The 24,660-nt window shown below is 33.5% G+C and overlaps 1 protein-coding gene across 1 annotated transcript in view; it reads left to right on the top strand.

The window, feature by feature from the left end:
* Window positions 1–24,660, top strand: part of LOC143400153 (uncharacterized) — a 46,627-nt gene that overhangs the window by 14,104 nt on the left and 7,863 nt on the right. The gene's annotated exons all lie outside the window — the stretch shown is intronic.

The raw sequence follows: 24,660 nt of genomic DNA, 5'->3' as shown, positions 1-24,660 counted from the left end.
ACCTCTTATATGTAATTTTGGATAACAATGAGGGTCTCCTTCCATTTCCATGCAATTTTTCTTTTCTCTCCCTTTCCCTCCCACCTCATGTCTCTGTTTAATGTTAATCTTTTCCTCCTGCTCTTCCTCCCTGCTCTGTTCTTACTTGCTCTCATTATATCAAAGAAGACTTTTGGAATTTGTTTTTTAGGGATTTGCTAGCTTCACTTATTATAATCTGCTCTAGTGCCATCCATTTCCCTGCAAATTCCATGATTTTGTCATTTTTTAGTGCTGCGCAATACACCATTGTGTATAAATGCCACATTTTTTTTTATCCATTCATCTATTGAAGGGCATCTGGGTTGGTTCCACAGTTTAGCTATTGTGAATTGTGCTGCTATGAACATCGATGTGGCAGTATCCCTGTAGTACACTCTTTTAGGGTCTTCAGGGAATAATCTGAGAAGGGCAATAGCTGGGTCAAATGGTGGTTCCATTCTCAGCTTTCCCAGGAATCTCCATACGGCCTTCAAATTGGCCGCACCAATTTGCAGTCCCACCAGCAATGTACAAGAGTACCCTTTTCCCCACATCCTCGCCAGCACTTGTTGTTGTTTGACTTCATAATGGCTGCCAATCTTACTGGAGTGAGATGGTATCTTAGGGTGGTTTTGATTTCATTTCTCTGACTGCTAGAGATGGTGAGCATTTTTTCATATACTTGTTGATTGATTGTATGTCCTCTTCTGAGAAGTGTCTGTTCAGGTCCTTGGCCCATTTCTTGATTGGGTTATTTGTTATCTTATTGTTTAATTTTTTGAGTTCTTTGTATACTCTGGATATTAGGGCTCTATCTGAAGTGTGAGGAGTAAAAATTTGTTCCCAGGATGTAGGCTCCCTATTTACCTCTCTTATTGTTTCTTTTGCTGAGAAAAAACTTTTTAGTTTAAGTAAGTCCCATTTGTTGATTCTTGTTATTAACTCTTGTGCTATGGGTGTCCTATTAAGGAATTTGGAACCTGACCCCACAATATGTAGATCGGAGCCAACTTTTTCTTCTATCAGATGCAGAGTCTCTGATTTGATATCAAGCTCCTTGATCCATTTTGAGTTAACTTTTGTGCATGGCGAGAGGAGGGGATTCAGTTTCATTTTGTTGCATATGGATTTCCAGTTTTCCCAGCACCATTTGTTGAAGATGCTATCCTTCCTCCATTGCATGCTTTTAGCCCCTTTATCAAATATAAGATAGTTGTAACTTTGTGGATTAGTCTCTGTGTCCTCTATTCTGTACCATTGGTCCACCCGCCTGTTTTGGTACCAGTACCATGCTGTGTTTGTTACTATTACTCTGTAATATAGTTTGAAATCTGGTATCGCTATACTGCCTGATTCACACTTCCTGCTTAGAGATACTTTTGCTATTCTGGGTCTTTCATTTTTCCATATGAATTTCATGATTGCTTTCTCTATTTGTACAAAAAATGCCATTGGGATTTTGATTGGCATTACATTAAACCTATAGAGAACTTTTGGTAATATTGCCATTTTGATGATGTTAGTTCTGCCTATCCATGAAGAGGGTATATTTTTCCATCTTCTAAGATCTTCTATTTCTCTCTTTAGGGTTCTGTAGTTTTCATTTTATAAATCTTTCACCTCTTTTGTTAGGTTGATTCCCAAGTATTTTATTTTTTTTGAGGATATTGTGAATGGGGTGTTTTTCCTTATTTCCATTTCAGAAGTTTTGTCAATGATATACATAAATGCCTTTGATTTATGCATGTTGATTTTATATCCTGCCACTTTGCTGAATTCATTTATTAGTTCTAGTAGTTTTTTTGTAGACTCTTTTGGGTCTTCTAGGTATAGAATCATGTCTAGGTATAGAATCATGAGGTAAGTTTCTGTTATCCCTAGTTTTTCTAATGTTTTGAACATAAAGGGATGATGTACTTTGTCGAATGCTTTTTCTGCGTCTATCAAGATGATCATATGGTTCTTATCTTTAAGCCTATTGATGTGGTGAATAACATTTATTGATTTCCGTATATTGAACCAGCCCTGCATCCCAGGGATGAATCCTACTTGATCATGATGCACAATTTTTCTGATGTGTTTTTGTATCCAATTCGCCAGAATTTTATTGAAGATTTTTGCATCTAGGTTCATTAGAGATATTGGTCTGTAGTTTTCTTTCTTTGAGGTGTCTTTGTCTGGTTTTGGAATCAGGGTGATGTTGGACTCATAGAATGAATTTGGAAGAGCTCCCTCTTTTTCTATTTCCTGAAATAACTTGAAAAGTATTGGTATTAATTCTTCTTTAAAGGTTTTGTAAAACTCCGCTGTATACCCATCCGGTCCTGGGCTTTTCATGGTTGGTAGTCTTTTGATTGCTTCTTCTATTTCATCCATTGATATAGGTCTGTTCAAATTGTGTGTATTCTCCTGACTCAGTCTGGGCAAATCATATGACTTAAGAAATTTATCAATATCTTCACTACCTTCTATTTTATTGGAATATAGGTTTTCAAAATAATTCCTAATTATCTTCTGTATTTCTGTAGTATCTGTTGTGATGTTGCCTTTTAATCCCGTGTGTTAGTAATTTGAGTTCTCTCTCTTTTTCTCTTTGTTAGCATGGCTAAGGGTCTGTTAATCTTATTTATTTTTTGAAGAACCAACTTTTCGTTTTGTCAATTTTTTCAATAGTTTCTTTTCTTTCCATTTCGTTGATTTCCGCTCTGATTTTAATTATTTCTTGCCTTCTGCTACATTTGCTGTTGTTTTGCTCTTCCTTTTCTAGGACTTTGAGATGAAGTGTGAGCTCATTTATTTGTTGGTTTTTTGTTTTTTTGAGGAATGACCTCCAGGAGATGAATTTCCCTCTTAAAACTGCTTTCATTGTGTCCCATAGATTTTGATATGTTGTGTCTGTATTTTCATTTATCTCTAGAATTGTTTGATTTCCTCCTTTATGTCTTCTGTAACCCAATGATCATTCAGTAACATATTGTTCATTTTCCATGTGATGTAGGATTTTTTTCTTCCTTCTTTTATCATTGATTTCCAGTTTCATTCCATTATGATCAGATAAAATGCATGGTATTATCTCCACCCTTTTATATTTACTGAGGGTTGCCCTATGGCATAATATATGGTCTATTTTTGAGAAGGATCCATGTGCTGCTGAGAAAAAAGTATGTCCACTTGATGATGGATGATATATTCTATATATGTCAGTTAAGTCTAGGTTATTGATTGTGTTATTTAGATCTATAGTTTCTTTATTCAACTTTTGTTTGGAGGATCTGTCCAATGGTGAGAGAGGTGTGTTGAAGTCACCCATAATTATTGTATTGTGGTCTATTTGATTCTTGAACTTGAGGAGAATTTGTTTTATGAACGTCGCAGCACCATTATTTGGTGCATAAATATTGATAATTGTTATGTCTTGTTGGTGAATGGTTCCCTTTAACAGTATATAATGTCCTTCATTAAACCTTTTGATTAACTTAGTCTTGAACTCGATTTTATTTGATATGAGGATGGCCACCCCTGCTTGCTTACGAGGACCGTGTGCATGGTATATTTTTTTCCCAACCTTTCACCTTCAGCCTGTGTATGTCTTTTCCAATCAGATGTGTCTCCTGGAGGCAGCATATTGTTGGATTCATTTTTTAAATCCATGTTACTAGCCTATGTCGCTTTATTGGAGAGTTTAAGCCATTAATGTTTAGAAATACTATTGATATATGGTTTGTATTTCCAGCCATGTTTGATTATTTATCTTTTTTTTTTTTTAAATTTAGTTTGTTTCTCCATGATTAGCTTTCCCCCCCACGCTCTGTCTCTACTGAGGTACTTCCCAATGTTGGTTTTGGTTATTGTTTTTCATTTCTTCCTCGTGTAGTGTTTTGCTCAAGATGCTTTGCAATGCTGATTTTCTGGCTACAAATTCTTTTAACTTTTGTTTATCATGAAAGATTTTTATTTCGTTGTTGTACCTGAAGCTTAATTTTGCTGGATACAAAATTCTTGGTTGGCATCCATTGTCTTTCAGTGTTTGAAATACGTTGTTCCAGGATCTTCTTGCTTTCAGTGTCTGTGATGAAAAATCCATTGTTAACTTTATTGGTTTACCCCTGAATGTATTCTGCCTCCTTTCTCTTGTAGCTTTTAATATTTTCTCATTTTTCTGTATATTGGATATCTTCATACCAATGTGTCTTGGCATTGGTCTACTGTGATTTTGTATGCTTGGTGTCCTGTATGCATCTACAATTTGTATATCCATTTCCTTTTTTATTTCTGGAAAGTTTTCTATAATTATTTCATCCAGCAGGTTGCTCATTCCCTTGGTTTGAAACTTTGTACCTTCCTCTATCCCAATGACACTTAAGTTTGGTTTTTTTATGTTATCTCATATCTCTTGGATGATTTTCTCATGATTTTTTACTAGCCTTTCTGAGTTGGCTAGACTCTTTTCAAGATGATATATTTTGTCTTCATTTTCTGATGTTCTGGCTTCTACTTGCTCCACTCTGTTAGTGATACTGTCATTTGAGTTTTTAATTTGGTTTATAGTTTCCTTCATTTCTAGAATTATTGTTTGATTTTTTTTAATAATCTCTATCTCCTGATAAAGATGCTTAATTTCTTCTTTTAACTCTTTATGTAATTCATTTTCAATGTGTTCTTTCACTGTTTTAATTTTCTGTCTCATATCCTCTTTAAGGTTCCATTCCATCTGTCTAAGGTATTCCTTGAGTTCTTTATTTGACCATTTTTCTGATGCCTCTAGGTCCTCTTGAATATTTAGGCTGTTCTGCATTGTTTGTACTCCTTTTCTTCCTTGCTTTTTCATGCTGCTCATGTTACTTCTTGTTCTGTTTGACTGCTGAGTTACTTTTTACTCCTATAAATTTATTTGATGCTTGGGAGGAAAGGTATTAGAAGGGAAGGGAAGAAGTCACTAAAGAGAATGAGAGTAAGCAGGGAGAATTCAAGGAAGGGGTAAGATGGAAATTGAAAAGAAATTAAAATACAAAAGAAAAAAATAGAAAATAAAAAAGAAAGAAAAATTTTAAAAATAATTAAAAATTAAAAATAAAAAATAACTTAAAAACTTAAAAAAAAATTAAAAAACAACAAAAATATGAAAATAAAAAAAAACCAAACTAAAAAAAATTAATAAATGCAATCTTAGAGTTTGATTAACTTCTCTTCCAGTTCTGGAGCTGTGCCCACCGGGCCAAGCTTCTCCTCTCAATATGCGGGAACCAATCAGTGTACAGCAGCTCCTCCTCCCTTACTGGGCGGGTCTCCAATCCTGAGTGCCTAGGGCCTTCTCTTGTGTCTAGTCACTTCCCCACTTTTCCTCAAGCCAGGCCCTGCTCACTGGTGATGCTCACCACAATACTGGCTACATGCCAGGTCTGCTGCTTCCGGGAGCCCTATTTTCATGAACGACTGGGCACACTCTCCTAGTTTGCCATTCCCTCAGACCCTAAGTTGTGGAGCTTGGGGCTGAGAACCCTCAGCAAATTTTTCTTGCCCTCTGGTAGCCACGCCTCTGGTAGCTGGTGCAAGAGACCTCAGTTGTCAGCACTGGTGGGAGCGGTAGCCGGGGGTCCCGCGCCACTCCTGATTCCCTTGGTCTGGCTATCATGCTCAAGGGAGAGCTGGGAGGGGCCCTTAAGGTTTTCCTGCTGTGTGGAGAGGGAAGGCTAGGGGGTTACACACCTGTCGCTGCTGGTTTCAATGAAGTTATCTCCTCTGCCGCATTCTGGTGATGTCAGCTCTCTGCCATGGTGGTATCCCATGCAAATGGCGACAGTTCATTTCCTTTGCTGGGTGACCAATGCAATGGGTGGGTCCTGACTGGCTCTTCCAAGTCCCATCTCAATCCTGTGGCCACTGCCTATGAAGGCTCAGTTGGCATTAACCTCCGCAGGTTCAGAAGGGCCGACCAGTTGTTTCAGCGGGATTGTTTAGTGCTGAGTCACAGCAGTTTGTCTGTGAGAAGCAGGCGAACAGGAGCTTGAATTCAGCCAATCTGGGCTTGGTGTGTGTTCTGAGAGGCCCAGACTGTTCGCCCCAGATCCACATCAGCTCAGCATCGCCTAGTGATCCTGAGCAAACAGCATTTAGATGGTTTACAACTCCCTATGCCCACTCAGCTGAAGAGGTCAGAGACTTGATCTCTCCGCGCCCACCACCATGTTGCCAGCATGCACTATGTTTTTAATATGTTTTTGTATGTAGTTTTTTTCAGTATTTTATTAAGAGTTGATGCATGTATATTCATTGGGGATATTTGTCCAAAGTTTTATTTCTTTGATGTATCTCTGTCTGGTTTTGGTATCAGGTTTATTCTTCCTTCATAGAATGAGTTTGAAAGTGTTTCATCCTTTTCTATTTCATGGAATAATTTGAGGAGTATTGGTGTTTGTTCTTCTTTAAGGGTTTGGTAGGGATTGCAGAGAATTTATCTAGTTGTGGACTTTTCTTTATTGGTAGGTCAAAATGTTGATCTATGAAAAATAAATTGCTTCAATAATGCTAGAAATCTCTGGGTTCAGTGATACAAACCTATAATACCAGCAGCTTGGGAGGCTGAGACAGGAGAATTGTGAGTTCAAGGCAAATCTCAGGAATGGCTAGGAGCTAATCAACACAGTGAGACCCTTTCTCTCAATAAAATACAAAGCAGGAATGGGATGTGGCTCAGTTGTTGAATATCCCCAAGTTCAATCCCCAGTACCAAAAAAAAAAACTACAAATGAGAAAAAAATTATGAATATGTATAAATGTCCATGAATCATTCAGGTAACAAACAGGAAAGGGAAAAGTATACTTGAAAAAAAATAGATCTCAGTGCTTTTGTGGTGCCAGTGATTGAACCCATAACATCAGGAAATTGAGGCACATTCTCTGTGAGTGGGCTACATTTAAAGCTGTTGTCTTCCACTTTTAGTACTTTTTTACATCAGTATAGGATATGAGGGCATACAGATTGCATGCTGAAGAAGTGTGAAGTCTATAAACATCTTCCACTTATGAGGAGGATTGAGAAAATTGACATCACATTGTATAACACAGTACTAAATAGACCATCCTGCTCTCCTGGGACCAGCTAAACTCTTCTTTATGGAATTTAAAAGTCTCAATAAATCATAGTTTGGGCTGGGGTTGTGGCTCAGTAGTATAGCGCTCACTTAGCACATGATAAACACTGGATTTAATCCTCAGCACCACATAAAAATAAATAAAATAAAGAAATTGTGTCCAACTACAACTAAAAAATATTTTTAAAAAAGTCATAGTTTATAAAATTGTCATCAAATGGTCTTTTACATCTACCTTGCCATGTGAAATAAGACTAGAATGTGAATAGCATGCATGAATCGAAATACTCCTCTTCTTTTGAGCGGTGAATATAAACTCAGTCTATATAATTTTAACAGTACAAGTCCTTTGTACTTCTCCTCCTCCACATCATCATCATCATCATCACCATCATTGTCAGCATCACCATCATTATTTATTACACTGTTGGGATTGAAGCCAGAGCTCCTTCATTCTATGCAATACATTACCACTTAGCTCTTTCCTCTGCCCTACCAGTAGATTCTCTCAGAGTAAATGTCTTATTCTTTTGTTGTTGTTGTATTGTTTTGTTTTGTTTTATAGTTTTAATGAAGTGGGAAAGAATTTCTTCTATATGGAGAGACAATGTTTGGCTCATTCTGAAAGCATGAGTGAGTTCATAGCCTATTTAAATATTTAATCATATCAGCTATTACTACATAACAACTTGCTGCTACCTCCCTAGTGCTTCTTTCTGTATTTCCCTATGACCATGTGGTATGGATGAGAGTGTATAAACTCTGAAGGTTGTCATCTTTCAACACTTTTGTCCCTAGGGGAAGTAAAGTTTTGTTTGTACCACACATAAGTTAGAAAAAGTAGCTGGAAGTAAGAGATGAGCATATTTGCTGTCTCCTACACTGGAATGTCTTTGTAAGCTTTCTGTCCCTGATCTGTTTACTGCTTTTCTGTAATTTCTGTAGTAGTTTTTTTTTTTCATACATTTGTTGACCATCTGAATTTCTTCTGTGAAGTGCCTGTTGAATTTCTTTGCTCATTTATTAAATGGGTGGAGGTGGGTGATGGTGTTATTATTAGTTTTAAGCTGTTTTTGTTATTGTTGTTGTTGTTATTATTATTATTATTTTATCTATCCTGGAAGTTAATGCGTTTTCTGAGGTGAAGGTGGCAAAGGTATTTTTTCCTATTGTGTCGGCTCACTTTTCATGTTCTGGGTTTTTGTCTTTGCCGTGAAGAAGCTTCTTAGTTTGATGGAGCACCATTTATTGAAAATTGGTTTTACTTTGTGTTGAGGGGCCTGCCCTTTCAGCATCTACTCTTGGGAGCTTGAGGGCATACAGAAACCCCTCCAAAGACAGTTGCAGATAATTGCTTCTGCTATATTATGCAGCAAAACTAGCTTTCATAGTGCCTATGTTCCAATTTACATACAGCAGTCATGATAGGCCAGAGGGGATACACAACATATAATATTATGGGAGTCCTGCCACCAAGAGTCTAGCAACTGGGGAGTAATTTCTTGTCAAAGGAGCAGGCAAATGGTGCTTGCCAGTGTTCTGACAACACTCTGTTCCAAAATATAGTGTTGTATGTTAGGACATCCCTGCTGCACAATGAGAAAGATGAGCATTCCTTCATGTAGACCCAAGGTCAGGCCCACCAACAACTTCTTGTGCTTTAGAGATTTTATTAATAAGTCAGTTCCTGAGCTGATATGTTGGAGTTTTGGGCCTATGTATTCTTCTATCTGGTGCAGGGATTCTGGTCTAATACTTAAGTAATTGATCCACTTTGAGTTGAGTTTTTGTGCATGGTGGGAGGATTAGGGTTCAATTTAATTCTACTACATATGGATTTCAAATTTTCTCAGTACCATTTATAGAAGAGGCTATCTTTGCACCAGTATATGATATTTATGCCTTTGTCTAGTATGAGGTAATTGTATTTATGTGGGTTTGTCTCTGTCTTCTGTTTCATTGGTGGTCTTATCTGTTTTGTTGCCAATACCATACTGGTTTTGCCTTTATAGCTCTGTAGTGTAATTTGAAGTCTGTTATTGTGATACCTCCTGCTTCATTTTTCTTGCTAGGTATTGTTTTGGGTATTCCGGGTCTCTTGTTTATCTAAGTAAATTTCATTATTGCTTTTTCTGTTTCTGTGAAGAACATCTTTGGGCTCTGGAAGGGAGTTTCATTGAAATTATATAGCACTTTTGGTAGTATGGTAATTCTGACAATATTAATTCTGCCTATCCAAGAACATGGGAAGTCTTTGTATTCCTAGGGCCTTCCTCAATTTATTTCTTGAGTGTTCTGTAATTTTCATTGTAGAGGTCTTTTACCTTTTTTGTTAGATTGTTTCCTAAGTGTTTTTTTTATGCTATTTTGAATAGCATAATTTTCCTAATTTCTCGTTTAGCTCATCTTTTATTGGACTATAGAAACAAAGTTGATTTATGAATGTTACTTTTGTATCCTGAAATTTGATGAATTCATTTGTGTTCTAGAAGTTTTCTAGTGAGTATTTTTTGAGGGGATCTTCTTTATATGGAATCACATTTTCTTCAAACAGTGCTTGTTTTAGCCCTTTCTTTCCTATTCATATCTCTTTAATTACATTCCTTTGCCAAATTGCTCTGGCAAGAGATTAAAGAACCTGATTTGTTCATCTCTCTATTCATCATTCAGTCGTGAATTTGGTCTTCTGGTGTTTTATTCATTTATGATCCAATAGATTGCAGAGTATTATCTCTACATTTTGTATTTGCTAAGAGTTGCATTGTGTACTAATAGAAGTAGTGAAAGTGGGCATCCCTGTCTCATTGCAGTTTTTAGAAGAAATTCTGTAGTTGTTCTCCATTCATAATTATGTTGTCCTTGGGTGTGTCATGTATAGCTTTTACAATGTTGAGGTATGATTCCTTCATTCCGACTTTTGCTAGTGTTTGAAGCATGAATAGATGGGGTATTATGTAAAAAATAGATGCTACATCTATTTTGATAATCAAGTGTCCTCATCTCTGTATCTATTTGTGTGATGAATTACATTTATTGATTTCCATTTGTTGAATCAGTGTTGCATTCCTGGGATGAAACCCAGTTGGTCATGTGCACTATTTTTTAAAATCTATTTTTTGTATGAGATTTAGCAGTATTTTATTGAGGATTTTTGCATCTATGTTCATCAAGGATATTAGTCTGAATTTTTTTTTCTTGATGTATCTTTGTCTGGACTTAGTATCAGTGTGAGATAGGCTTCATTTAATTAATTTGAAGAATTCCCTCTTTTTCAATTTCATGAAATAATTTGAGAAGGATTGGTATTGGTTCTTCTTTAAAGGTTTGGTAGAAATTGGCTGAGCATCCATCTGGTCCTAGGCTTTTCTTTGTTGGTAGAGTCTTGATGACTTTTTTATTCTCATTATTTGAAATTGATCTCTTTAAATTTTCTATATACTTCTGGTTAAATTTGGGTAGCTCATGTCACCTGGAATTTACAGATGTCTTTTAGATTTTCTAGCTTATTGGAGTATAGATTTTGAAAAATAGCTTCTATTCATGATCTGTTTCAGTAGTATCTGTGCTGATATTTCCATTTTCACCATAGGTTTTGGTACTTTTCATTTCTCTTTGATAGCTTGGTTAATATTTATCAATTTTGTTCATTTAAAAAATTTTTGATTCATTTCTTTTTCAGTTTTTACATCTTGATTTTATCAATTTCATCTTTGACTTTTATTTTTTTCCTATATTTTGCTGATTTTAGTGTTTTTCTCTAGGTCCTTAAGATATAATGTTAGATTATTTTACTCAGTAACTTTCTATTCTTTTAATGTATGGGCTCAATGCTATAAACATTTCTCTTAGAACTGCCTTACTAGTGTCCCAAAGGTTTTTATATATTGTATCACTATTCTCATTTACATTTAATTTTTTTATTTAAACTCTGATTTGTTCATCTATCTGTTCATTATTCAATAGTGAATTTAGTCTCTTAGTGTTAGTTTTTTTTTAAATTTTCATCTTGTTGATTTCTAGTTTTATTCCATTATGGTCTGACAGAGTTCAAGGTATTAGCTCTATTTTTGGTATTTGTGAAATGTTGCTTTATGTACTAAAATATGGTCTATTTTGGAAAATGTTCCCTGTGCAGCTAAGAAGAAAATGTATTCAGTCATTGATGAGTAAAATATTCTGTGCATTTCTGTTAAGTCTAAATTATTTATTGTAATTTTAGTTCTATATTTAACTTTTGTTGGTATGATCTTTCTAGTGATGAGAGACACATCTTAAAGTTCCCAATATTATTGTGTTGTGATCTGTTTGATTCTCTATATTGGGAAGGAGCTCTTTGATTACTTAGATGCTTCATAGTTTGGAGCATATATATTTACCACTATAATTTCTTCCTGTTGTATTACTCTACTAAGCAGTATGAAAATGGAATTTTTTATCTGTTCTGATGAACTTTTGCTCAAAGTCCATTATATCAGATATGAAAGTAGATACACCTTGTGTATAAGATCCATGTGAATGATATGTTTTTCCCATTCTTTCACAGTTAGTCTGTGTATGTATTTGTCTAAGAGGTGAGTCTCTCGGAGACAGGCTACTGTTGGTTTCTTTTTTTTCCCAATCAATCTGCCAGTGTATGTGTGTTGATGAGTTGAGTCCATTAACATTCAGTGTTATTATTGAGAGATAATTTATTTTTCCTGTTATTTTGGTTCATTTCTAGTTATCAAGTTGAAATAGATTCTACTTTGATTAACTATTCTTTTAATTTTAGTTTCTGTACGTTTTTATTTGCATATTTTATTTTTTCTTAATAAAATATTTATTGAGTGTGTTTTATAATGCCAGCTTTCTAGTTGTGATTTTTTTTAACTTTTGTTTATTATGGATGTTATTATCTCATATTAAAATCTGATATAATTTAGTATTCTATGCAGAATCCGTTTTCTTTCAGAGCTTAGTATATATTATTTCAAGACCTCCTAGCTTTTAGGGTCTTTGAAAAATCAGCTGAGATCTGGATCGGTTTGCCTCTGAATATCACCAATCATTTTTCACTATCAAGTTTTAAAATTCTATTATAAGTAAAATTCTATACTTATTCTGTATGTTAGGCATTTTCATACTATTGTGGCTAGGAGTGTTATAATTCTGTATATTTGGAGTTGTATATACCTCCTGTGTTTGATTTTTCATTTCATTCTTTAAATTTTGGAAATTTTCAATTATTTCATTGAAAAGATTGTTCATTTTTTGTTTTGAAATTCAATACCTTCATCTATCACAGTGAATCTTAAATTTGGCCTTTTCTTATTATATATATATATTTAAATTCTGGTCATGGTCTGGTAACATCTTTTCTCCATGATGAACTTTATTTTCAAGATTATGCACTACTTCTTTATTACCTGAATATTTGTCCTTTAAGTCATCTAGTGTATTGGTGATGCTTTGCATTGCATTTTTAATTTGGTTTATTGATTTCTGAAGTTTGAAAATTTCTGATTGATTTTTCTTTAGAACTTCTATTTCCTTCTTGATATTTTACTTCTTGTGTCTTCTCTGTGATTTTACTTTTTACCTTGTCTTTTATCTCATAGATTGGTTGAAATATAAAGTTTCAAAATTCCTTCTCTGATATTTTCTTCACTGTGGTTTTTGTGGAATCTGCTTTTGGGTCATTCTGGTTTGTTTGGGATGCTTTGTTCCCTTGCTTGTTCATATTGTTTGTGTGTCTATTCATGTATCAAAATGGATCTCTAGTAACAGAACTTCTATTCTGTGCATTTCTAGTGATCCTGTAGTTATCTTGTGGCTCACAGATTGGGGGGGAGCCAAATAATTGCAACCAACTGTGCATAAAAATATAGGACTAAATTGCATACTTAATTTTTATTTTCACACAAAGTTAGTTGGCACAATAAACAGAACTGTATCAATTTATATCAGTAACAACAGTAAGTAATCATGAGTTATATCTTTCATAAAATAAAAGAATAAGTGTTTTCTATAGCTTCAATTGTATTAATTGGTGCTTTAGCATTAGTGGTGGTGTGTGGAATTTTATAAACCAAGAGTTCTGTGAGAAATTAAAAATACAGTTCATTATGAAGAAAAAAGCAATGGTGATAGAAAAGGATTAGCGGTTTCAAGATGTGAGTAGGGCAGAAGCAAAGTGATATACGATGTATTGTTTATGAGGAAGAAGGAAAAACAAGTAAAAGAAATAAAGAGTAAAGTGAGAATAATGGAATTTGACTGTTTCTAAAAGAAAAGAAATAGAAACAAAAAGAAATAAAAGGTTTGAAACAGAACACAAACTCAATCCAAAATAGGCTAATTGAAAACTTTAACCCTTAACAACAGAGTAAGGAAAAATAACTGTTTCAGAATAGTACAAATGAGAAAGCATAAACAAATATGTACAAGTGTATGAATGTCCTTCATGTATCCATCAGTACACATACAAAAACTAAAAAGAGAAAAAAAAAAACAGGATTGTTACTGAGAGTATGTGCTTGCTGTCTCTTCCAAAGTGTCTTTTCATCTCTCAGTTTCTATTCTCCATGGGATGGTATGGGGAGCTGTGAAAGGTGCTGTCAGCTCCACCCCCAGGGTATAGGTCATGCTAGGTTCTACAATATGTTCTCAGGGGAGGCAGTGAGGTTCTGCCTTTGCCCCAGGTGTTTCATTTCATGTGGAGTTACTGGGCATAAATAAATCAGTGCACACCTAGGACTTTATTCTTCTCCCCAGGGCTACATTCATGGGACAGGGAAGCCAGTCCTTTACCAGTTCTGTTTTTTCAGGGTACTGTTCTTTCTTACCTCCTTAGGTCTGCCCTCAAGCACCAAGGTTCATCACTCCTGCTCATTGAGATTTTGAAGCAACTGCCACTGGTCTTGGGCATAGCTGTGTCAAGGGGGGAGAGGAGGACAGGCTCTCTTTGGCCTGTCTGACTATTATTACCCCCAGGAGAAATACTGTCCATGTCAGAAATTCTCCTGATTTGCTAGGCTCAGTTTATGTCTTGTGGATGGTGTCTGCCAGATTTATATATCGGACTGAGCCCCAACACATGGATCTAAATTTCCAGTCTGAGTTGGTGCCATTGCAGTGCAGATGTTTAAATATGTCTCCAGCTTCAGCTCTCTGTACATTCCAGGCAGACTGGTGGTGACTTTCATGCACAGTTTAATGAGTAGAATAGCTTGACCCTGTGGTCCCACATTCTGCATTCCAAGACTGACTGCTGCACTTTTCATATATGTAATTAGTTTTAGGTAGACACAGTATCTTTATTTTATTTTACATGGATTGAAACCAGTGCCTCATGCATGCTAGGCAAACACTCTACCACTGAGCCACAACCGTAGCCCCTTGTCTGCATCACTTTTTAGTCTTTTTTTGTCCTAATGTACAGATTTCCCCCAATCACATCACATCCTAAGCTCCAGCTCTGTTTCTCACCTTTGTCTGATATACCCCAAATTCCCCAGTTTTCAAGGTCTCTGTCCAATATTGAGTATCAGTGACATGCTTTTATCTCCCACCTCACAGAGAAGCAGTTTTCTCACTCTCTGAGTTCCATATGGTGGAGCTGTGAGAAAATCCACTTCCTGCTAATTCACCATCATGTCTCCCCTTGTTTGACACTTATATATTTATGCTACTTTATTTGACAATGATAAGGTTTTTTTTTTTTCATTTTTGCAACTTTTAATAAGGATTATGATTATGGGACCAATGATTTACTTTTAAGTATCAAACTTTGATAATTCCTGTTGTTTCTTCCTTGCATTTGATAAGTACAAAGTTGGAAGCATAGGAGTTGTTAATGCATTCATTACTTACCTGTCATAAATACAATTAATATTAATTCTAAAAATTTCTATGAGTATGGGTCTGGAGGAACATTTTATAACAAAACATCAGAGTCGTAAAATTTTATATTTTATATTTCTGTTTTTGATTAATTATATATTTTACTGTTTTATTTAATAGTTAAAGAAAGTCCTAAAGATGACTCATTAAGAAGGTATGAACTTATAGATTTTAAATAAAAAATGTCTATTAACTAAGTGGAGAGTGAAGGTAGAAGGATTTGTTGAGTATTCTAGTGTGGGACAGACACCACATTCAGTTAACACTTGTTTCCTAAAGTTATCTTATAAGCACTTTGAAAGTATCTGTGCTATTATAATCTGTTAATTACTAATAAAGAGCTGTCATTCATAGAGGTTGACTATTTGTTTCATATTTGTGTAATTAATAAGTTTCAGGCCTGTGTTTAGACTGTAGTCTTACCTGGCTGACAACTCCATTGTGTTGTTACACTGTACAGGTTGATACCAAGTGGGACATATACAGGAAAAATCAATTTTACAATTTATTTCAATGTGTCTGACAAATGTATTCTAAATAACATATATATTCACATTTTAACTTTCAAATTGTGTATCATCATTTAGAAAGTCAAAGGCAGTTGTGTGTTAATTCTGATTTATATTTTACCTGATAAGCCAGGTTGTAGTTCAAGATTTTGTCCTGATATTGACAGTTCCACTAGTAATCAGGATTTTTTCTTAATATATCAAAAGCTTTTATGGAAAATCTCACAGAGCTATGGCCTCATGGTTTCTAGTAAACAAGAAGATCAGTCAAGTGCTGTAGAGAAATTATTTTACTGAAAGTTATGAATAACATTATTTAGACAATGTTGTATTACTTATATTAATCCTTAGAGGACATTCTAATTTCTCTACTTCCTGATTTTCCAGATAGTTTCTCTTCAATTACTACCCCTAACAATTTTATGAAGACTTTTACTTTTATATTTTTTTTTCCTTTTTTATGACTATAAACTTTTATCTAATTTCTATTTGTATTTTCTGTTTTGTTCTCTTTGTGTTTCTGTTTTATTTTGTCAATTGAATATTTTTTTCTTTTGACAGATCAAATTTATGAGATTTAAGAATTTTAAGGAATTTTAGAAACCTTCTTATCTTTCAGCATGTGTTCTACATGCCAGCCAAATGATAGTTTTGAGGATGTACCGGAAACTTAAATATATTAAAGGGAGTTTTCTGGGTACAAACAATGAGAACAATGAGATTTAAACTTCAGTTTCTTAATTCTGAGCTCAGTACATTTTTTGGTTATCATTTTTAAGGTGATTTTTTAAATAATAGATTGAAGATTGACTATAGGAATCAAACTAAAGAGGACAAGACTAGAATTTTTAAGTGAACACATTGGTAGAGGTTCAAAATTTAACTAGTGAAGGAAAGGGCTATAAAAGTATTCACCCAGAGTAACAACACTGTGTTGGGTAGGAATAAGCATTTTAAAAAAGAGATCAAAATCTTAGGGTTTGTGATTAGTTTGATGAGCACAAAACAGGAATGAAGGACACAGAATATTAAAAGCTCTCTATAAAGGCATATTAATACAAAATTAAAGGAAGTCTTAATAGCATGTATTTTGCCTGTTTTCATCTCTGTGATGCAAGAATGGATTAGAGAGTAGTGAAACAAACTGTGGAAATTGTCAGAATACATGAATCTGTGGCACAAAACAGGTTTTCATTCACCTTCACTTTCTTTCCAAACTGCTGATGTCCTTAAAATGTACATGTAGTGCTGGGCAAAGGAGTGATGGGCAGGGAAAGTTATTACAAATCTTCAGTTGAGTAGTTGAAAAGGTATTCAGACAGGCCAATGATTGAGACTCCATTTAGTTTAACCTTGTGTCGGGAATCTGAATATTCAAGGGATGTAGATTTCAAGTTTACAGACTGCCACTGAGTTTTGCAGATGAGTGACTGGGAAATGGATTCCCAGAGAAAGGAGGGTATTTACATAATAGCTAGGGAAACAGAGGTACAAATACCAAGACTCTGCTTTTCTGGCAGTCTTTCCCCCCGGGTGTCTGAGTGCTTGTAAAGGTTTTAAAGGGCTTGCTAGTTTATGAGGACCTGAATAAAGTGAGACCTATACAGGAAAAATCAATTTTATAATTTATTTCAATGTTTCTGACAAAGGTATTCTAAATAACATGTATATTCACTCTTTAAATTTCAATAATTTTTAAAGTTCCAGAGAACTCTGTGCATTATTTGTGGGTAGAGGGAATAAATAGTGTATTATTATTGGTGATTTCAATGCTGAAGAACAACATTGCTTAGTATTTGACTCCTGGATATTCACGAGAGAGAACTGTGCCTCTTGTTATCTTGTCTTGTGTTACCAGAGGTTTATTTCAGTTCAGGTGAAAAAGAAATGTCAGCCATTAATTGGGTTTTAAATTCAGCCTTTAAGACAGGCAATTTGCAAGAACAAATTATTATCTGTTTCTGCTCATGTATTGGCTATTGCTCTGAATTGGAACTAAGAGTGCCTTAATATCTATATTGAATATTTTATAGATTCACAGCAGTAGAGTCAGAAAGAGGTGAACACAAGCTATTTTGTTAAATTGGAGGTCATATTTTAATGAATCAATCAAGAAACACCATTTAATAAGTTATACCTTAAATTAAACAGAGTTTATTTTAAAAAGAAAACTATTCACCATTTTTGTTATACATTTTTGCTTTAAAGATCTATCAAAAAATCACACTCAGGTGATTCTTTGTTTGCAATGGTTCAGGACAGCTATGAAGCTCCTATTAAGGTAAAGTGATCTTTTGTAAAAAACCTCATGTTCTTGCTCTGAATTTTGTATTTTAAGATGTTAATGCTGAAAATTTAGCTATATTTTTCTTATATTTTATATGAATATTTGCTAAGAATCCATTTTAAAGAATTATGTTGATTTTTTTAAAAAAATGCTTTTTGTATCACTGTTCTCTCAAGTACTTGGGGATTGTGGGGGCTGGATGTAACAATGGGCTGTGAAATACCTAGTGAAAGAAAAATTGCATTAAAAACAGCTTTCTAACTGTACAGGAAATATAATATTTATTCAAGGATTTTTTGTATCAGTTTTTATTCCTGGGATTTTTAAATCATTCTTACATGACTTACAATACTCATGCCTAAATTAATTTTTATAAAATTGTGGAATTTCCCTGGTACCTTTAGTTTGGAATATATAATATACATTGCACATAACTTTTCTTTTTTTACTTGGACCCTTGATATTTTGGTATCATAGCATTTGAGGAGACCTATATTCTCTATTTCTTTCTGTGGCTCCATATTTATACTAAAGTAATATTGGGAATTATGGCAACCCAGAAATCTAGAATCTGTATCTTAATACTTGTATTAAAATGGCTTGCATATCCATACTTTGAGTCTTTCTACTAAAAGTGACAGTAATTAAAAAAAACTATAAGTAAATAGCAGAAAGATTAGAAGAACAGAAGGAAGTACTAGGTCCTGAATTAGAACAAATTATATTCTATGCTTTTATAATTATATTCTAGTATATGACTTCTATTTTGACGTATAACTGAAAAGATCCAATAAAAATTCTAAAGAAATTTGAGGTAATGAAATTTTCTAAAAATTTACTCTTAATCTAATCAAAGAATAAATGGTGTGTGCAAAGTAATTACCACTTCTGGAAGCAGAAACACTCAATAATTGTATGGTAATAGTTTAGTTTCAGAATTGTTGTTTTTCCATTATAGTTTCTTAAAATATATAAATTCTATGTCAAATTTTGAAATTTCAAATTTTAGATGTTTCTTTATTTACTTACTTTAATGTTTATTGTAAAACACTACTATTTTTATGAACTATTCCAGGTTAGGAAATATATTTGCAAATATCCTGGAGAAGCTAAAATAAGGTTAAATGTAAATGATATCTTTTGTTTTTGAAATTACTTTAATTTTATTTCAGTTATGAAGAGCTAATGGATAAAATTTATTATTCATCTATTTTTATGTTGAACATTTCCACCTCTAGTTTTCCATGTGAGAGAAATATATGATACTTGTTTCCTGAGTCTGGCTTATATTATTTAACATTATGCTTCCCTGTTTTATTCATTTTCCTAAAATTAACTTAGTTTTGTTGTTCTCTAAGCATAGAAATCTTCCTTGTTTATATATACCACATTTTCTTTATCCATTCTTTTATTAACTAGCATCTAGCCTGATTCTATAACTTGCCTATTATTAATAGTGTCATGGCAAGATGGGCATATGTATATCTCTAAAATAAGCTGACTTTAATATTTTTTGGTAAGTACTGAGTAGTATATTTGAATAATAAAGTAGTTCTATGTTCAGTTTTTGAGTAGCCGTCATATGAATTTCCATAGTGATATAGTAATTTATGTTCCTGCCATTCACATGTAAGAGATTTTTCTCCTCATCTTCCCAATATTATTTGCCTTCTTGATGATTGCTTTTTTAAATGGTGGAAAATGGGAACTTGATGTTGTTTTGATTTGCATATTCCCGATTGATAAAGATGTTATGTTTTTTTTTTTTTTTTTCCCTGAAGTGTTGGCCATTTGTATCTCTTATTTTGAGAACTAGCTGTGCATTTGCTCATTTATTTAAAAGGTTTTTGTTTTTGTGGTGTTAAGATATTTGCATTAATATTTTTAGGATATTAATCTTCTGTCAGAAGAATAGCTGGCAAAGCTTTTCTCCATTTCTGGAGGCTACCACTTCTTACTGTTTTGTGTTTCACTTACTACGCAGGAATTTTTCAGTTTGATGCACCTTCTCTTATCCATTGTTGCTCTTATTTTCTGAGCTGTAGGGGGCTCTATTCAGGAAGTTATTGCCTACATACTGAAGTGTTTTCCATATATTTTCTTCTAGTATTTGTAAACCTTCTAGTCTGGTACATATGTCTTTAGTCCTTTCTGAATAAACTCTTGTACAGTGTTAGAAAATAGGCATCTAGGTTTCTTCTTTTACATACGGATATCTAGTTTTTCCAACACTATTTCTAAAATGTTGTTTGTCTTATCTCCAAAATATGTTTTTGGTGTCTTTGCCTAGTATCACATGACGGTACCAGTGTGGGTTTGCTCTCTGACTTCTTTTCTATCCATTGGTCTATGGGTCTTTCTTTACACCAGGACCATGGTTTTTATTACTATGGCTCTGTTTTATATTTTGAAATTGGGCATTGTGGTTTATCCATTGTTTCTCTTATGATCAGTATCACTTTGTCTAAGTATATTTTTGTTTGTTTGTTTTTCTTCCATACAAATTGAGAAGTAGTTATTTCCCCCCCATTTCTGCAAACAATACCATTTGAATTTGAATGGGAATACATAGAATCTATAATTCATTTATGGTACTATGCCCATTTTTACAATATTCATCTGCTTCTCTGTGAACATAGCAGATCTTTTTACTTCCTATTGTTTTCTTATTTTTTTCTTCAATGTGTAATTTTTCTTGAGGAAGCCATTCACTTTCTTGTTTAGGGTTATTCCTAGCTATTTTTAAAGTTATTTGAATGAGCTATTACTTTTGCTTTATTCTCTCTAGGTTTGCTATGGTATATAGACAAACAGTTTATTTTTATATGTTTATTTTGTATCCTGTTACTCTGATGAATTCATTCATCAAAGTAGAATTTTCATAATATATTATTTATGTTCTTCTAAGAATAGGACTAAATCATTTGCATATAGAAATAATTTAACATTTTAACTTTCCTATTTGAATCCCTTTTATTTCTTTCTCTTTTTCTAAAATTTTAAGTACTGTGATTAGTGAGATTGGTGGCAATGAACATCCTTGTGTATTTCCTGATTTTAGAGAAAATATTCTTGATTTTACTATTGGCTTTGGATTTGGTATACTTGGTCTTTATTATCTTTTAATAAAATTCTCCTATTTCTAATCTCTCAGGGCTTTGTCATAAGGGCCATTGAATTTGTCAAAGGCTTTTCCTGCAGCTTCTTAAAAGATCATGTAATTTTGCTCTTGATTCTATATGTGATGTATTAGTTTTATTGATTTGCATGTATTGAATCATCCTGCATCAAAATCAGCTTTTATGGATTTTTTTTTTGTATGTGGTTAGAGTCTCAAACCAGGAGCATGGTACGAAGGAACCACATTCCCAGCACCTTTTATTGTTCACTTTGATAACAGGTCTCACTAAATTTCCCAGGCTGGCTTTGAAATTACAGTGTTCCTCAAACAACCTGATGCTTTTCTGAGAGTATAGACCTACACAACTATGCCTGATATGTATGTTATTTTGTAATGTGTTGTTGAATGTGGTTTGCAAAGATTTTATGAGAATTTTTATACTATGTTCCTCAAGGATATTGATATCTGTTTTTTTCTTGTTCTGTCCAATATTCACTTTTCCAGTCAGGGTAATACTTTGCAGAATTGCTTTGGAAGCATCTTTCCTTTGCTCTTAAATGTAATGGGGGATTAATATCAGTTCTTCTTTAAATATCTGATAAAATTTAGCCATGTATGCACCTCTGAACCTCTGGTCCATAAGGCTTTTTTATTATTGCTTCAACCTAATTGCTTGTTATTGAGCTATGGTTTTCCTCTAGCTATTTGATTCAACATTTTATGACATATTTCATTAATATCACTTAGATTTATTTATCTTTCAATTTTATTCTTTAAAATAGTCTAAATTTTTCCCATTCATTGAAATATAAGTTTTCTAATAGTCTCTAGAGATCTTCTGGATTTCAGTGGTATCTGTTTTAATATTTCACTTTTTGTTTCTAGCTTTATTCATCTGTATCTTCTTTTTTCTTTTAGTTCCCTTGGCCAAGGGTTTATCAGTTTTATTTACCATTTTAAAAACAAACTATTTGTTTCATTATTACTATTTTTTTAAAATATCTATTTTATAATTTTGGCTCTGACTTTAATTAATTCTTTTCTTGTATTGGTTTTAGAATTCATTACTGAGGTTTTTCTTAGACCTTGGGATGCATTATGAGGTTTTTAAATTGAAATATCTTAGATTTTCAAATGGAGGTAGCCCTTAGTATAAACTGTCCTCATAAAACTGCTTTTTGTGGATTAGTGGAGGGTTATTGGAAGGGATAGAAAATGTACTGGGCAGTAAGATTTGTCTAAATATGTTATATGCATTTCTGTGTAAGTTATAATGAACCCCATTATCATATATATATATATATATATATATATATATATATATATATATATATATATATATATAATCCAAAACCCTAGCCTTCATCTTGATAAGATGAAGTTCTCTATTGTCCTTCTATCCTGGTTTTATAGAGTTAGTAGACAAATGAATATAATATTTGGCTGATTTGCAGAGTATATATAACACTGTGATATAAAATATTTCAATTTTTAATGTGTACTTCTCTAGTTTTTAAATCTAATTTATTTAAAATCTGGAAAATTAGGTGTCTCCTTAGAATACTGATTAGGCAATCTTCATATAATTCATTGGTTGCTTAATTTTACCAGACGACTATCTCTCAGATTCTTCCTCAGAATAGTGTTGGTCATTCATTTGGTGATGCACATCAAAGAGAAAAAGATGGTATAAATGGACATACAGAAGGTAAGAACCACTCATTATAAAATCATTGGATATAATGCATGTTTAAAACATGAGCACTAGTATGATTTAATAGTGGAAGAAATGAAAATAATAAATAGAATGGGAGTTGAAATAGTGTATCTTATCAAGTTGCAACCACAGGGTAAGTTGGAGTGATCCTAGAGGAGTTGAGTTATTAGGTACAGACCTGCTGAAATTAGAGGAAAGTTGAGACATATGAAAGGGGAGAGAAGAATTCAGAAATGAAGAATGAGAAAAGACTATAGACAACAACAACCAAAAAGAAAGAAAAAGAAAAAAATAAGCAGATGCACATTGATGATGGCCTGATAAAATATTCCTTGGAAAGATTATGACTTATAATACATCTACAAATTAGAGTACAAAATAGGGAGAATTTTAAATAGGTGAAATAAATGGCCAGGCACATGGTGCATGCCTCTATTCCCAGTGGCTCTGGAGGCTGAAGACGGAGAAATAATTTTTATTTTAAAGCCAGCTCAGTAACTGAATGAGGCCCTCAGATATTCAGCAAAACCCTTTCTCTAAATAAAATATAAAAAGGGATGTGGATGTTGCTCAGTAGTTAGACACCCATGGGTTCAATCCCCAGTACCAATAACAAATAACAAAGCAAAAAGAAACATCAAATAGGCATGTTAAGTTAGAGGAATTGGTAGAAGATTAAGCATGCATAAGAACTCTCAAATTTTATTGAATCATATGTTGGGGACCATGTACAAAATGGATGTTCTGACTCAGCAGGTCTTTGGTTCTACATCCTGAATACATTCAAAGATGCTTCCAATGCTCCTTGATCCACAGACTACATTCTGATTTGCAAGAATAGTTGAATGAATTGCCCTTTAGAAAATCTAAATTAAGAGCCATTGTTTCTTAGTTAATGGTATAATTATATTAAATCATAGCATAAATCTTGCTTTGTTTTTGATTATGTCTGTTGGCAAAGGGGAAGAACAAATGGATGAAACATAGAAATTGTATTTTTTAAAATATCTTTTGTAGTTGTACACAATAACTTTATTTATTAATTTATTTATTTTTATGTGGTGCTGAGGATCGAACCCAGGGCCTTGCACATGCAAGGCAAGCACTCTACTGCTGAGCCATAACCCAAGCCCCCAAATTGTATTTTTAAAAGATTTTTTAAGTTGTAAATTGACACAATACCTTTATATTATTTATTTTATATAGTGCTGAAGATTAAACCCAGTACTTCACATGTGTTAGACAAGCGCCCTAAGACTGAGCCAAAACCCAGCTCCTAGAAATTGTATTTTTAAGATACAGTTACTGCATTATGAAGAAAAAGTAGTGGGAATAATCTAAACAACAACAGCAACAAAAAAAGAATCAAGACTACAGGTCTACAGATAGCTTTTGAAAATCAAAGGGAGGGGGTAGTGAGGAGGGAATAAAATTAGCTAGGTAATTTTGAAGGTAATAATAAGGAGACTGAGGTGTAATGCATTTCAGCTGGTTTCATTATATTTGCCTTCAAACAAAAGTGTGAATTTCTGGTCCAGAGATGGTTTTAAGCAGGGAAAACTGTTAGAATTGGGGCAACCAGCCACTTTAATTCCTTTGCTCCATAACTACCAAGTATAGGGATGTATTGATATCAGTATTTGAGATCAGAAACATAGCATTTAAGAAACATGGGGCATTTTAAAAGACAATTAGTTTTTTTCTTTAATGAAACCATGGCTTTGGGCATGCTAGGAATGCACTCAATTACTCTGTGAAGTCCTTTTCTCTAAATAGCTAGTATTCTGATATGAGAGATATTTTATGAAAATCTTTGAAAGTCTAAGAAGTTATATGAAACAAGACTCATTTTGTAAACAGCAGACTCTTTAGGTTAATTTGTTGAATACCAAAGCTGTTATTTTTTGTATATATGCTAATGAATTTGAAATATAAAAGGTTATTCATGTCTGATAATTCTTTTGCATTTCAGTTCACTTTCCCCCTTTGGATTACCATATATTAATATTTTATGCTTATTAAAAATTATTTAT

This window comes from Callospermophilus lateralis, unplaced genomic scaffold, assembly GCF_048772815.1.
Source record: "Callospermophilus lateralis isolate mCalLat2 unplaced genomic scaffold, mCalLat2.hap1 Scaffold_2929, whole genome shotgun sequence".
NCBI lineage: Eukaryota > Metazoa > Chordata > Mammalia > Rodentia > Sciuridae > Callospermophilus > Callospermophilus lateralis.
Note: the sequence above shows the minus strand (reverse complement) of the source record. Positions and strands in the feature narration are given on the sequence as shown.